The sequence below is a fragment of the Lepidochelys olivacea genome (assembly GCF_965140295.1).
Source record: "Lepidochelys olivacea isolate rLepOli2 genome assembly, chromosome: 14".
NCBI classification, from domain to species: Eukaryota; Metazoa; Chordata; order Testudines; family Cheloniidae; genus Lepidochelys; species Lepidochelys olivacea.
The window spans coordinates 33036440-33050854 of record NC_140424.1 but is presented as its reverse complement, the minus strand read 5'-3'; the positions used below and the strand labels follow the sequence as shown (position 1 = coordinate 33050854).

The following is a 14415-nucleotide window of genomic DNA, read 5'->3' as shown; positions in this document are numbered from 1 at the left end:
TGTGGAAAACAGGCTACAGCTCCCTTTAAAAAAAAATAAAAATAAAAAATTAATTCATAAGGAAGACTAGAGGTAAAATTCCCAAGTCCACTTAAGTCACTTTGGTGCTTTTGAAAATTGTGCCCTCTAAACTCAGCCCCGATCCCTGTAGCGGCCACTCCTGTAAGCTGTCAAGTTCTGGCCCATTCCTGTAAGTTTGCGTTTGTGGCGTTTTTAATACAAGCCGCATTACATGCCACAAAGAACCCTGGGTGGTAAATTTTGAAATACAACAAGAACAACAGGAAGAGGAAAAATATGCTCCAGACATGCAAGTTGATCAAGTTCGTGTTGTCATAGGAAACTTAACTTGTGTGTCCGAACCGCACAACATTACTGCTGCACTCATATTGGTTTTGCATCTCATTATTTTTAAATAGCAAAGAGAAAAAAATAATGGGCTTAATAACGGTGCCATCTGGGCTTTGAGTTTTTCCAACTCTTCACAGCAGAAGAAAGATTGGCGTTCTCCATTGCCTTATGCCTGGGTCTGAATTCTCAGCAGTGCCAAGTTTTCACTTGGCTCAGCAGAGAGGGATGAGAAAAGGGGGCTTGAAGTCACCCTTTTGTTCCCCCAAGATTTGGCTGGCTGGTGCCTGAAATAGCACCTGACATAAAACGTAGAGCACCGTTGAGGCTGCTCTAAGTTACACTGGCTGTCGTGGCAGCAGTTCTGAGCCAGCATTATGCACCACACTCTCTTTGCTACCACACCAAGTCCCCAGACTAAAGATTGGGAGGAGGCAGGTGACATAGGGAGACACACCAGCTTTGTGTGTGAATTTCTAAGCTGCCCCTTATGGGCAGTTGGCATGAGGCCCAGGATCAAACTCCTTGTGCCGTGATGGGTGGGTGAGGGAAGAGTTCTGGGCCCCAATCCAGCCATACCCTGATCCTGGTGTGTGTCATTTACATTAGTGTCTGCAGTTCTTTTGGTATTTCATGCTCACTTTGCATCAGTGTAAAGGTGACACAAACAAAGTGCAAGGCAACAGAGAGTCCAGCCCCCGCCCTCCCCCCACACTGATCGCTTTAACTAGAAGTTTCAATTGCAACCAAAATTGTGGAGAGATTTAAAAAAAAAACAACCCAGAATCACAGGAGCTCTGGTAATCAAGTGATCCATCCCCCGTCACCCATTCCCAGCTTCTTGAAAATATAGACTAGGGAAACCATCCCTGCCCATGCTAGCTAATAGCAGTTGAGGGACCTGTCCTCCATGAAATTATCTAGTTCTTTTTTGAACCCTGTTATAGTCTTGGCCTTCACAACATCCTCTGGCAAGGAGTTCCACAGGTTGACTCTCCATTGTGTGTAGAAATACTTCCTTTTGTTTCTTTTAAACCCGCTGCCTATTAATTTCATTGGGTGACCCCTGGTTCTTGTGTTATGAGAAAGAGTAAACAACACTTCCTGATTTACTTTCTCCACATCAGTCATGATTTTTTACACCTCTATCTTATCCCCCATTAGTCATCTCTTTTCCAAGGTGAAAAGTCCCAGTCTTATTAATCTCTCCTCACACAGAAGCTGCTCCACGTCCCTCATCATTTTTCTCACCCTTTTCTGTACTAATGGAGGCAGCGAGGCCTAGAGCGCTGGACTCGGAGTCCCGTTGCTGTGGGAAGTGTCTGTACTAAAGGGCTGCAGCAGCTATCTAGACAAATTGGAGGATTGGGCCAAAAGAAATCTGATGAGGTTCAATAAGGATAAGTGCAGGGTCCTGCACTTAGGACGGAAGAACCCAATGCACAGCTACAGACTAGGGACCGAATGGCTAGGCAGCAGTTCTGCGGAAAAGGACCTAGGGGTGACAGTGGACGAGAAGCTGGATATGAGTCAGCAGTGTGCCCTTGTTGCCAAGAAGGCCAATGGCATTTTGGGATGTATAAGTAGGGGCACAGCCAGCAGATCGAGGGACGTGATCGTTCCTCTCTATTCGACATTGGTGAGGCCTCATCTGGAGTACTGTGTCCAGTTTTGGGCCCCACACTTCAAGAAGGATATGGATAAATTGGAGAGAGTCCAGCGAAGGGCAACAAAAATGATTAGGGGACTGGAACACATGAGTTATGAGGAGAGGCTGAGGGAGCTGGGATTGTTTAGCCTGCAGAAGAGAAGAATGAGGGGGGATTTGATAGCTGCTTTCAACTACCTGAAAGGGGGTTCCAAAGAGGATGGCTCTAGACTGTTCTCAATGGTAGCAGATGACAGAACGAGGAGTAATGGTCTCAAGTTGCAGTGGGGGAGGTTTAGATTGGATATTAGGAAAAACTTTTTCACTAAGAGGGTGGTGAAACACTGGAATGCGTTACCTAGGGAGGTGGTAGAATCTCCTTCCTTAGAGGTTTTTAAGGTCAGGCTTGACAAAGCCCTGGCTGGGATGATTTAACTGGAAATTGGTCCTGCTTTGAGCAGGGGGTTGGACTAGATGACCTTCGGGGTCCCTTCCAACCCTGATATTCTATGATTCTATGATTCTATCGTGTTTTAAGTGCAGACAGAGCCTGAGCCGTAAAGCAGGTTCCTTCCCACCTCCTCCCTTTGCAGAAAACACCCCTTGGCTTCAACATCGACAGAATCCTCATGCAAAGCGATTTCTTCTCCAGGCCGTCTACAAGCCTCTCTCCTTGCAACTTGAAGAAAACTGAATGGTTGACAAACAGGGCCTCAGAGACCTGATCTGCTACATGCCCCGCCTACCCGTGACAGGCACCCATAACTAGCTTTCAAGCTCCTTCCCCTCTCTCCCTGCACGGGCACAGTGTGATCTGCTTGGCGTCTGAGTCTCACACCGGCTGAGCAGCAGGCAAACCTAGAATCAAAGTGGTTCATAACGTGGTCATTTGATCTCCCCCAAAGGGCTGGGGGTCGCCCTGCACTCTGCTGGAGAACTCTCAGCCATCTAAAAAAAGAACAGGAGGACTTGTGGCACCTCAGAGACTAATAAATTTATCTGAGCATAAGCTTTCCTGAGCTACAGCTCACTTCATCGGATGCATTTAAAACCCTGCTGCAGTGATCTGAGCAGCCTTGGCTGTATGGAAAGCAGATCAACTTTAGCTGGTTGGGGGTTTTGTTAGGGGGAGGAGGGGATCTCAGAAATCCCTTGTCCAAATGGCCCTGTGCCCCCCCCCGAGGCACACAAACTGTCAAGGCTCCAAGTCAGCGGGTGGATTTCAGAGCAGGCAGGAGATCGGTGCTTTAGGCAGAGAGCTGGCGCTTTGCTAGAATAAAATCTCTTCAGCTGCTCTCCAGTAAGATCCCGTCCTTCAGCGCCTCGTCCTCAGTGCTTGCTTGGGACCCCAAGTGAGGGTCAGCCCCAGACCCCCCCCACACGGCGGGCTGAGACACGCGGCGCTGCTGGGACGGCAGTTCAGAGGGGGCGTTAGGACACTTTGGCCCATCAGTTAAAAGACAAAGAAACGAAGTCTGCCCTGGGGACCAACGGAGATGTCTTCTCTCACTGCAGAGAAAAATCACTTCCCCTTCCACCCCAAAACGATCCGCGCTCGTGATTTGCTGCCCAGCAGCAGAGCTCTTGTCTCGGGAGGCAACTTCAGCTCCTGCAGGTTACCCGCCTATTTTGCCCCCCTTAACCCTCCTTCCATCTGGTCCGCGCACAGCCCCCTCCCCAATAGACCCCGCGCGACGCCCTCCCCCATCTGGTCAGCAGACAGCCCCCACCCCAATAGACCCCGCCCCATCCCCTCCCCAATACCCCCACCTGATCAGCGCACAGCGCCCTCCCCAATAGACCCCACCTGCCCCCGCTCCCATCTGGTCAGTGCACAGCCCACTCCCCAATAACCCCACCCGAAACTCCTCCCCCATCTGGTCAGCACACAGCCCCCTCCCCAATAGACCCCGCGTTCCCCAGTGTGATCGATGCACCCACCCAACTCTTCTCCCCCCCAACCCGGCACCTCCCTGCTCGCCCTCTCCCTGATCCGTGCACAACACCAGCCCCTCCTCACCTGCTGGAGGAGACCCCCAGCCCCCAATCGCTCCGTGGGCAGCCGGCGCCTGGAGCCCGTCTCGCAACTCGCCCAGGCTCATGTCCCCTGGAGCCAGAGCCCCCCCCCCCCCCCGCCCGGGGAGCGGGCTCAGAGTGACCCCGGTGGGCAGGCAGAGGGAGCAGCGAGGGGACGGGCTGCCCCGCTGGGAGCCGCCAGGCTCGGGGAGAGGGTCCCGCGGCTGCAGCCCCGCTCAGCTGGGCAGGTCAGCAACACGGAAGGGAAACGCACCCAGCTGTCTGCCCCCAGGGAGCTTCTTTTCCATGGGTCCAGATGATGAAGATGTCAACAATATAGCGTAAGTAGAGTAGGGGCATTAGGGGACGAGAGCTGAGGAAGCGTTGTTCTAAGTCAGCCATAAAAATGTTGGCATACTGTGGGGCCATGCGGGTACCCATAGCAGTGCTGCTGATTTGAAGGTATACATTGTCCCAAATGTGAAAGAGTTATGGGTGAGGACAAAGTCACAAAGTTCAGCCAGCATGTTTGCCGTGATATTATCGGGGATACTGTTCCTGATGGCTTGTAGTCCATCTTTGTGTGGAATGTTGGTGTTGAGAGCTTCTACATCCATAGTGGCCAGGATGGTGTTTTCAGGAAGATCACCGATGGATTGTAGTTTCCTCAGGAAGTCAGTGGTGTCTGGAAGATAGCTGGGAGTGCTGGTAGCATAGGGCCTGAGGAGGGAGTCTACATAGCCAGACAATCTCGCTGTCAGGGTGCCAATGCTTGAGATGATGGGGCGCCCAGGATTTCCAGGTTTAAGGATCTTGGGTAGCAGATAGAATACCCCAGGTCGGGGTTCCAGGGGTGTGTCTGTGCTGATTTGTTCTTGTGCTTTTTCAGGGAGCTTCTTGAGCAAATGCTGTAGTTTCTTTTGGTAACCCTCAGTGGGATCAGAGGGTAATGGCTTGTAGAAAGTGGTGTTGGAGAGCTGCCAAGCAGCCTCTTGTTCATATTCCGACCTATTCATGATGACAACAGCACCTCCTTTGTCAGCCTTTTTGATTATGATGTCTGAGCTGTTTCTGAGGCTGTGGATGGCGTTGTGTTCTGCACGGCTGAGGTTATGGGGCAAGGGATGCTGCTTTTCCGCTATTTCAGCCCATGCACGTCTGTAGAAGTCCAGTCTGTTGTTTCAACCTTCAGGAGGAGTTCACCTAGAATCCTTCTTTTTGTAGTGTTGGTAGCAAGGTCTCTGTGGGTTAGTATGTTGTTCAGAGGTGTTTTGGAAATATTCCTTGAGTGGGAGACGTTGAAAATAGGATTCTAGGTCACCACAGAATTGTATCGTGGGGGTGGAGGGGCAGAAGGAGAGGCCCCGAGATAGGACAGATTCTTCTGCTGGGCTAAGACTATAGTTGGATAGATTAACAATATTGCCGGGTGGGTTAAGGGAACCACTGTTGTGGCCCCTTGTGGCGTGTAGTAGTTTAGAGAGTTTAGTGTCCTTTTTCTTTTGTAGAGAAGCAAAGTGTGTGTTGTAAATGGCTTGTCTAGTTTTTGTAAAGTCCAGCCATGAGGAAGTTTGTGTGGAAGGTTGGTTTTTTATGAGAGTATCCAGCTTTGAGAGCTCATTCTTAATCTTTCCCTGTTTGCTGTAGAGGATGTTGATCAGGTGGTTCCGCAGTTTCTTTGAGAGCGTGTGGCACAGGCTGTCAGCATAGTCTGTGTGGTATGTAGATTGTAATGGAGTTTTTACCTTCAGTCCTTTTGGTATGATGTCCATCTGTTTGCATTTGGAAAGGAAGATGATGTCTGTCTGTATCTGTATGAGTTTTTTCATGAAGTTGATAGATTTCCACTCCATACGGCTAAATTCAGTGCCTTGCACCATGACAGGTTTCAGAGTAGCAGCCGTGTTAGTCTGTATTTGCAAAAAGAAAAGGAGTACTTGTGCACCTTGTTTGATGCAATAGAGAAGGGGGAGCCGGGTTAAATGGAGGCGGGGCTGAGGGCAGGGGGCATGTGCATCGGCCGCTGTCGTGAGGAAATCGGGCACTGGCGTTTCAGCTGTGGCTGAGGTCGTGCTGTGGCTGTGAACTCACCCGGCGGGATGCGGCTGCAAGCCGGCCTGGCTGGTGCGCGGGACCTCACCTCCTTCCCCACGGCTGCGCCGCTGGGCGCTATTCCTGTGGGTGAGACGCTCCCGGTCCCAGGGGTCCCTGAAAGAGCCACCCAGGGCTTGGGAGGGAGGGTGGGTGCTGCTGGCTGCTCCGCGGTGGCTCGCTCTCTGTGCGGCGGGGTTTGCGGGCTGGTTACAGTCACAGCCGGGCTGGGGCGAGGGGGCACAGTGGGCCCGAATGGGGCGGTGGCCGGGAGGGGAAGGGCTCGGGGCTGGGGACTGAATGGGGGTCGGGGCTCCAAATAGGGAGAGTGGGGCTGGAATGGGGGCGGAGCTCGGGCGGGTGTCTAGGAACCGCATGGGGGTGGGGCTCCAAATGGGGGGCTCGGGCGGTGGCTGGGGACCGCATGGGGAGGGCAGCGCTGTGGCAGGGTCAGTTCTTGGCCGAAGGGAGGTGGATTCTGGGCCAAAAGGGGGCGATTCGGAGGGCGGGCCCCGGGCCGAAGGACGGGGGGGGTTCGAGAGCCCCCCCGGGAAGGGAAAGGAAGGGTCGGGCAGAGGAGCGCAGGACACTGGTTCAAGTCCCGCCCTGCCAGGAGGGGGCTGGGCCAGGGACAGGGCTGTTTCGAGCCCCAGCCCCGTCCCCTTATGATATCCCTACTCACACTTACTTCTAGGAGGATTGTGTGTGTGAGGAGGGTCTTCTCCCCCACCCCCCAGCTGGGTGCCTGTCACTGGTGGGCGGGGCCTGTAGGAGATCAGGTCTCTGCGGCCCTGGGGGCGGAGGGGCCGATAGGAGTTAAGGGGTTTTAATCATCATGGCACCACCTCTGGCATACTGCATACTGGGCAGGCAACGAGAAACCACAAATGGCCTCCCCCACCCCTGACCTGTCCTGCTTGGTCTGTCTCGGGTTCACATCGGCTGGAGAGTCTGGAGCAGGGACGGGGAGCCAGGGCCAGGACCTCTGCCTCGGCTTTGCTGCTGCCAAATCGGACCCACTCAGACCGAGAGGAGCTGACCCCAGCCCAGCACCTGCAGCAGCGTCTGTGGCCTGAGTGTCGCTGAGAGGGACAATGGGGCCAGCAGCTGGGTTGCTGAGAGCGAAGAGCCGCTGTAGGAGTTGTGTGTTAATGGCAATGGACACCTGGAGCCTGGAGGGAACCCAGGTAATGGGGCATCTCTGCCTGGGGGCAGGCTGGAGAGAGACACTGAGACTGCCTGGAGTGCTGGAAGGGGGCGTGGCCCTCCCACTTTTTGTCACTGGCCCCGCCCCTCCCCCTCCTCTTCCCCCTGAGGTCCCCCCACCCCACCTCTGGCTGGCAGCTGCAGTGCAGACAGTTGCAGGGAGCTGTGGATGACCCTCCACTTGCCAGGGGTGGGGGGCCGAGAGCAGCCCTGGTCCGTATCCCTCCCCTCAGGCTCCCTGCCCAGAGCAGGGGGAGGGTCTGTACTTCCCCACAGCTGCTGCTCTTACCATGGCCCTGCTGCTGCTCTGCGGCCCTGCTACCCAACCAGAGCCGGATCTTGGTAACAGCCCCAGGGTAGCTCTAGGGAGCCATGGACCCTCCATCTGCCCTTGGTGGGGGGGTCTGCCTGACCCTCTGGGCTCCCCTCCCAGAGTGTCTGACTGAAGGAGCAATCAACAGAACGGTGCATGTTCCAGGGCAGCTCCAGCCCCGGTGCTGTCAGTGAGACGTGTCCTCCCAGCCCTGCCTGATGGGTCTGTCTGTTTCAGACCCTCCTTGGAACTGCAAGAAAAGTCCAACCCCTAGAGTTGTGGTTGCACTGACAGTTGTATCGTCTGCTTTGATCGCTGCCATCATTGCTCTGGCAGGTGAGTTCCCAGCTTCCGCCCCGCTCCCTTCCCCTCCATCTACGAACTCCGTGCATCCCATTCCCCCGTGACCTACCACGGTCCCTCTCTCCTCCCGGCCTGTCCGGCTTCTGCCCCTTGGACAGAGGATTCCTGGGGGATCTTCCTCACCGACCCTCCTCCTGCTCCCTCCCAGACCCCTGCACCTGGGCACTCTCTGTGTCAGGACGATCTGACTGACATTAGCCCCCCCAGCCCATCTCTGAGCACTTTGGACCCAAGTCGCCTTTGCCATGCGCCATGAAACAGTCCCTGACCGGGGTGTCCAATGGGACAGGGTGCAACGCATCCCTGAGCCCTTTGCCTTCCCTGTGTTGCTCTGAGGTTACCAGCTTGGCCTTCCTGGATCTTCAGGTCACGCCTGTGGCCGGGCGGCAGGTGCTGCCGTGTTATTGAAATGAGCCGTAGAATTAAGTCTAGACCCCTCCACCAGCGCAGTGTGGAAACCCCCCAATCACTGAGCTTGGCCATGAAGGGTCCCTTAGCACCATTCACACCCCCGGGCTGCACAGACAGCGTGTGCTTGTGCAGAGGGCGTCTGTTTGCGGTGAACATGAACCCTGCTGTATCCCCCCGTCGTCTGGCGCAGGGCGTGCTGGAGACTGTCGGGGATGGGATTTCTCTACTGCCCTGGGATCTGATCACTGGGCCCCAGGAGGGTTTAGCAGCTGGCAGAGGGGATTGAATCCAGGTCTGTCTGCATTAGGAATCCTCTGTGCCGATGTCATGACATCCGTGCAGTTGAATTGGGGCAAACCGCTAAAGCAGACGCACTGCACTGGTGCACAAAGGAGCTTGCCTTGGTGCAGTTCGCTGCAGGAAGTTACCAGAGCGAGCCGCACTGCTCCAGCGCATCTCCAGGAGGTGCTTGCCCGGATGTCACTGCAACACTGTGATTATACTGGTGCAGATTGCTCTGATATAGATGGGCCCTGAATCCCAGCTCCCTGCTGTAATGGCAGGCTGCTGCAATGGGCAGCATTGGCTCTCACTGTGTAAGGTGGGAATCTGTGAGCTTAGGGTTGGTTACACACCTGCAGGTGCAGGGAGCTCTGCAGAACATGTGGCATCTGAGCTGGAGATGGATGGTGGAGACAGCCTGTGCCATGAACTGTTAGTCACTGACTTCTCTGCTCAGTTCAGTAGGGCAGGGGTGTGGGCTACCGTGCACTGGACAGTGAAATCTACAGGGTCAGACATGCCTTGTGAGTGAGGTGAACACATGCTCACTTTCTGATCACCGCTGCCACGTTTCCTAACTCTTCCCAACTTAGAGTGTCTGTTCCTCGCTGAGCGCCAGCCACATGGGAAGGCTTGAAAACCAGCTACCGAGTTACTGTGGTGCAAACAAAAGTGACGTGCTCGAAAACATCTGGAGGGGTTTGAGTCCAACTCCTCTCAACTAGACAGGCCTTTCAAATCCTCTTTGGTGTCACCTATGGGTGACCCCACTGCTGCTCTTTCATGGCTCTGAAAGGGTTACACTGCCATGAGGGCTTCCAGAAAGTGCCTTTCTTGCTGCTGTGTTTGGGGAGAGAAAAGTCTGCAGGTAGGAGGTGAATTAAGTTCCATCATTCCTGGCCCACAGTGCAACAGGTCACTTCCCGTGGCTGTGGTTTCTGGCGCCCCTTGTGGCTTTCATGTCCCTGAGTGAAAGTTCCCACATTCTTCTCAGTTGTTCACCTGCTGTTTGTTGCTAGGTTGAACGTCCAGCTGTTGATCTTGTGCCTGGGGTGAAATGCTCTGAGCTGTGTCAGTGCCTCGCAGGCTGGGAGTGTCCCTGGAATCCTTCTTGCCAGGCAAATTTACAGTGACAAACGTCTCCGTCCCCCTGCATCTGATTGCAGTGGACCAGCCCCAGCTGGGGGTCCCAATGGGCTTGGCAAGCCGGTCAATTGACTGCCTGTTTGGCCGCAGTCAAATGCTCCAGCGAGAGCCCTGGGGGTAGGAGGCAGCCTGCCTTTCGGATTGCGTCTTGGAGCCTCACTGGTGTTTTCCAGAATTTGGTTTCATTGTTTTGCCTTTTTTTTCTGAGCTAAAATAACTCAGTGAAGTACATTTTTTAAAAAATTAGGTAGATCCATATCTATCGAAAGCTAAACCTACTGGAGACAATGACGTCTTGCTCTTTTTTCTTCCTGGCGGGAGGTAACCAATTCTGATAAATTGGTATTTTAAAATATCTGACCACTCTTTGACAGATTTGACTGGTCAGTTGACCAATTTTTGTACCAGTCAAATGCCCAATTCTCGTTGCAATTCTTACCCTCCATGTGACTGTCTCATTCTCAGCGCTGACCTCTCAGCTTTCATCAGCTGATCTGTGCCCCCCTGCGAGCCCCTCGTGCCCGGACGGCTGGATGGGATACCGAGGGAAATACTACTATTTCTCAGAGACGGAAGGGAGCTGGACCGACAGCCGAAGCCGCTGCTCTGCCCCGGGTGCCTCCCTGACTGGGATCGACAGTGAGCAGGAAACGGTGAGAGACTCTCGAGTTGCCAGACACTAATCTGGGCACAGGGATGGCTGCTGCAGCAGGACCTGGGCTCTGCCCCGTGGGGTGAGGAGCAGCTGTGAGCCCTCCCGTGCTGGGAGGCCGGAGTGAATGAACTTCCAGCCGCTGAACGCCAGCCCTGGCTGGGCCCAGGGCCCTACTGTCTGTGTGTGATCACAGGGATTGCCCATTCTCCGCTGCCCCCCTCCCCAAATAGGGAGACAGCTTCTGTCTAGGGCAGGGCTGGCTCAAGCATCTCCTGGCCTGCTGGCTGCTGGAGTGGGACTGAGAACCCAGTCAGTGCTCCTGTTGTGGGGATGGGAAAGGAGCAGCCAGCTGAGGAGGCGGGGGAGGAGGGGATCCTTTCACATTGACCCCTCCCACTTCAGCTTGCCTCCCTCCCTCCTCCTGCCTTGCTGGGGTGAGCGGTGGCTGCTCTGTGAGAAGAGACGTCTCTGCAGAGAGCTCAGACCCAACAGCTGCCCCCAGCTCAGGGGGACTTGGGGTGTGGGTGACTGGGAGCACTGGGGTGGGGCTGCTGTGTGCGGTGGGAGGGTTAAGACTGCCCGGGGGATCTTGTGCTTTGCAAGAGGGAGGGGAAAATCCCCCCTGAAAATAAACTGAGCACCCTTCAATATGTGACTGGGATTCTCTGCAGCACAGAGCCCTGGAGGGGCGGTGGGGGGGAGCATGGGAGGTGGGGATGATACCTGCTGTCCCTCAGCTTTCGTTAAGGCGTTCCTGCTGCGCCATAAGGGTGTCTATGACCACTGGATCGGCCTCTGGAGGGAGCAGGGTCAGCCCTGGAAATGGGCCAATGGCACCAAATTCAACCACCTGTGAGTCTCTCTCACCCCTCTGGACTAATTCCCTGGGCTTGGGGATTCTGGTGTCTGAGCGGTTTGAGCTCAGGTAGATCCACCATTCAGTGCTAGTGAAACCACCAGACACGACCCTGGTCCGTTCGCGTCCTGCGTGTATCGGAGACCGATGGGAGCCGGCGTGTCCCTGAACTCTCGGCTCCTCCCCGCAGCACGGTGCTGGGCCGGAGACAGAGCCCGCCATAGCCAGAGATGCCCTCGCAGCGCGCTGGGATTTCAGCTGGGACACTCGCTGTTCTCCCCCAGCCCTCTTCAGCAAGGTCCCTGGGGTGTCTGACCCCCCCTGGGGAAAGGAGGCAGCAGGGAGCTCAGGTTAACAGTGGCTGCTAGAGAGGGCAGCATGCCGAGCACTGCATGGCAGGTGCAGGTCCCGCTGGGGATTGCAGCCGGCAGGTTTGAGTGACTTGGCTGGTGAGGCCTCTGAATCCGCAACAAGGCACCGATGTTAAAGGAGCCTGCGGTTCACAGGTGCTGGACGCCTGGGGCTCCCACGGGAACGGGGTACAGTAGTGATGGCTGCCCAACACCCCGCGATGGGTTTCAGTGGGCTCCAAGTGTGATCACAAAACCAGCGCTGCTTGAACCCTGGGACTTCAGCAGTAGAAGCATGAGCCTCTGCCATAGGAGCGAAAGAATCCACTTCTTTAACTGAAACTCCCCCCCGGTTGATAAAGCTCTTTTGCAGGCCAGCCATTAGAGTGGGATGGAGACCCCCCCCCACTTCTCTGGTCTGGGTTACTTCAGTACTTTGAAAAATCAGGCTCTTTTGGCGCTGGGTCAGGGCTCCCCAATGGACAGTCCCCATTCTGCTGTATTGGACCCAACCTTTGGATCCCACCTGCTTCCAGCCTCACTGGGTCTGAAGAGCTACCAGACACTGTCCTGAGTTCGAGCCTCTGTGGCATTCTCCTGGGGTACAGACTCCCTGTCTGGTATGCTCCTTAGGATGTGGGACCCTGCAGATCAGCTGCTGTAGGATCCAAAACCAGTGCTGAACCCTCCCAAATCTCCCGAGAGGCATGTTGTCCCTAGAGCTCCACCCTCCACACCAGATGAACTCTGGGAGACTTACGTGAGGGTTACAAACAAGGAACACATGCTTTCACAAAGGAACTTCTTCAACACTCTCTTTTTCCCCCATGCCCAATGGAAAGCTCAAGAGTTATAGATCAACGGAGAAGGAAACCCCTGAATGCAATTTCTTCTTTCAGTGTCATCTTGGTTCTGCTCCATGTGTTTCAAGGAGGCGAGATCCTTCCTGTCCCCCGCTTTTCCTGCTCAGTCGTTTGGTTCTGGTGATGGTCTGCCCCTCTTGTTAGAGGGCCGGTCCCTTTTGACAATCAGTCTAACAAATTCTCTCTGTCCTGCTGGGGACTGTCCATTCTTCAGCACCCCTGTGGGCTGCTCAGCATAGAGGGTCAGGAACAGTCAGCGGTTCTGCAAAGCCCCTGCTGTCCTGAGCTCTGCTCCTGAGGGGCTGGGAGAGTAGCTGCTCCGCACTCAGGCCTGCACTATGGAGAACGGCTCCCCTGGCTGGGACTGGTGTGAAATGCCCAGCCTCTGCCTGACTGCAGCTCCCTGGCTTCTGTGTGGCAGGTTTCACTTAAGAGGAGGAGGTGACTGCGCGTATCTGAACGACGAGAAAGGGGTCAGCAGCTCACGGTGCTACATGGGAAGACGGTGGATCTGTAGCAAACCTGAGATGTATGTGATGGTGTCATAAATATAAAGGGAAGGGTACACACCTTTAAAATCCCTCCTGGCCAGAGGAAAAATCCTTTCACCTGTAAAGGGTTAAGAAGCTAGGATAACCTCGCTGGCACCTGACCAAAATGACCAATGAGGAGACAAGATACTTTCAAAAGCTGGAAAGAGGGAGAACATCAAAGGGGTCTGTGTCTGTCTGGGTGAGGCTTTTGCCAGGGACAGAACAGGAATGGAGTCTTAGAACTTAGTAAGTAATCTAGCTAGATATGCGTTAGCTTATGATTTCTTTAAATGGCTGATAAAATATGTTGAGCTGAATAGAATGAATATTCCTGTCCATGTGTCTTTTTGTAACCTAAGGTTTTGCCTAGAGGGATTCTCTATGTTTTGAATCTAATTACCCTGTAAGGTATTTACCGTCCTGATCTTACAGAGGTGATCCTTTTCTTTTTACTGTTTCTTCTATTAAAATGTTTCTTTTCAAGAACTGAATGCTTTTGTCATTGTTCTAAGATCCAAGGGCTTGGGTCTGTGGTCACCTATGCAAATTGGTGAGGATTTTTACCAAACGTTCCCCAGGAAGTGGGGTGCAAGGTTTTGGGGAGGATTTTGGGGGGAAAGACGTTTCCAAACAACACTTTCCCAGAAAGCCGGTTAAACGTTTGGTGGTGGCAGTGGAAGTCCAAGGGTCAAATAGTTTGTACCTTGGGAAGTTTTAACCTAAGCTGGTAAAGTAAGCTTAGGAGGTTTTCATGCAGGTCCCCACATTTGTACCTTAGAGTTCAAAGTGGGGAAGAAACCTTGACAGATGGGAAAAGAGACCGCACTCGAAAGGGGCTCAAAATGAGACTCCTAGATGTGACACTTATACAACTCACACCTACTTGAACAAGCCAAGATCTCAAAATCAGGCAGTGGGGCCCTCAAGCAATAAGTGTGTCTCGTTTAAACTCCGTATGTGCCATCTGCTTTTGAACCTTTTAAACTCAGGGTTACGTTGTCAAGCTTTTCTCTGCAGCTGAGAGGGAGTGATCTCATGAGAAGGAGTCTTACCTCATTTCCCCAGCATGTGGCTAAGGGAAGGCCTTGTTCATTTAGACTCCAGAACAGCATTTCTCAAATGCAGCCAGCAGCTGATTGTTTTGCAGCCACAAGAGCCTCCAAAGTGCCCCAACAATCGCTCAGATGTTAAGTATTAAAGGTGTCTTCTAAATGCCATAAATCCTCATGCGTGCTCCCTTTTAAATAGTACCATGCCGGCAGAGCTGAGCTACATAGGTGTGGTTTTCTTTCAAGTCACAAAGTGTATTCTTTGGCTAAGAACATAAGAACGGC

The 14415-nt window shown here is 53.8% G+C and overlaps 1 protein-coding gene and 1 pseudogene across 2 annotated transcripts in view; one reads left to right on the top strand and one right to left on the bottom strand.

The window, feature by feature from the left end:
* Window positions 1–14415, bottom strand: part of LOC311530637 (C-type lectin domain family 2 member D-like) — a 322581-nt gene that overhangs the window by 29016 nt on the left and 279150 nt on the right.
* LOC311530632 (C-type lectin domain family 2 member D-like) overlaps window positions 7075–14415 on the top strand; it is a 52877-nt pseudogene continuing 45536 nt past the window's right edge. Inside the window, exon 1 of the transcript in view lies at window positions 7075–7290. The product of the transcript in view is annotated as a C-type lectin domain family 2 member D-like (transcript). The remainder of the gene's footprint in view (window positions 7291–14415) is intronic.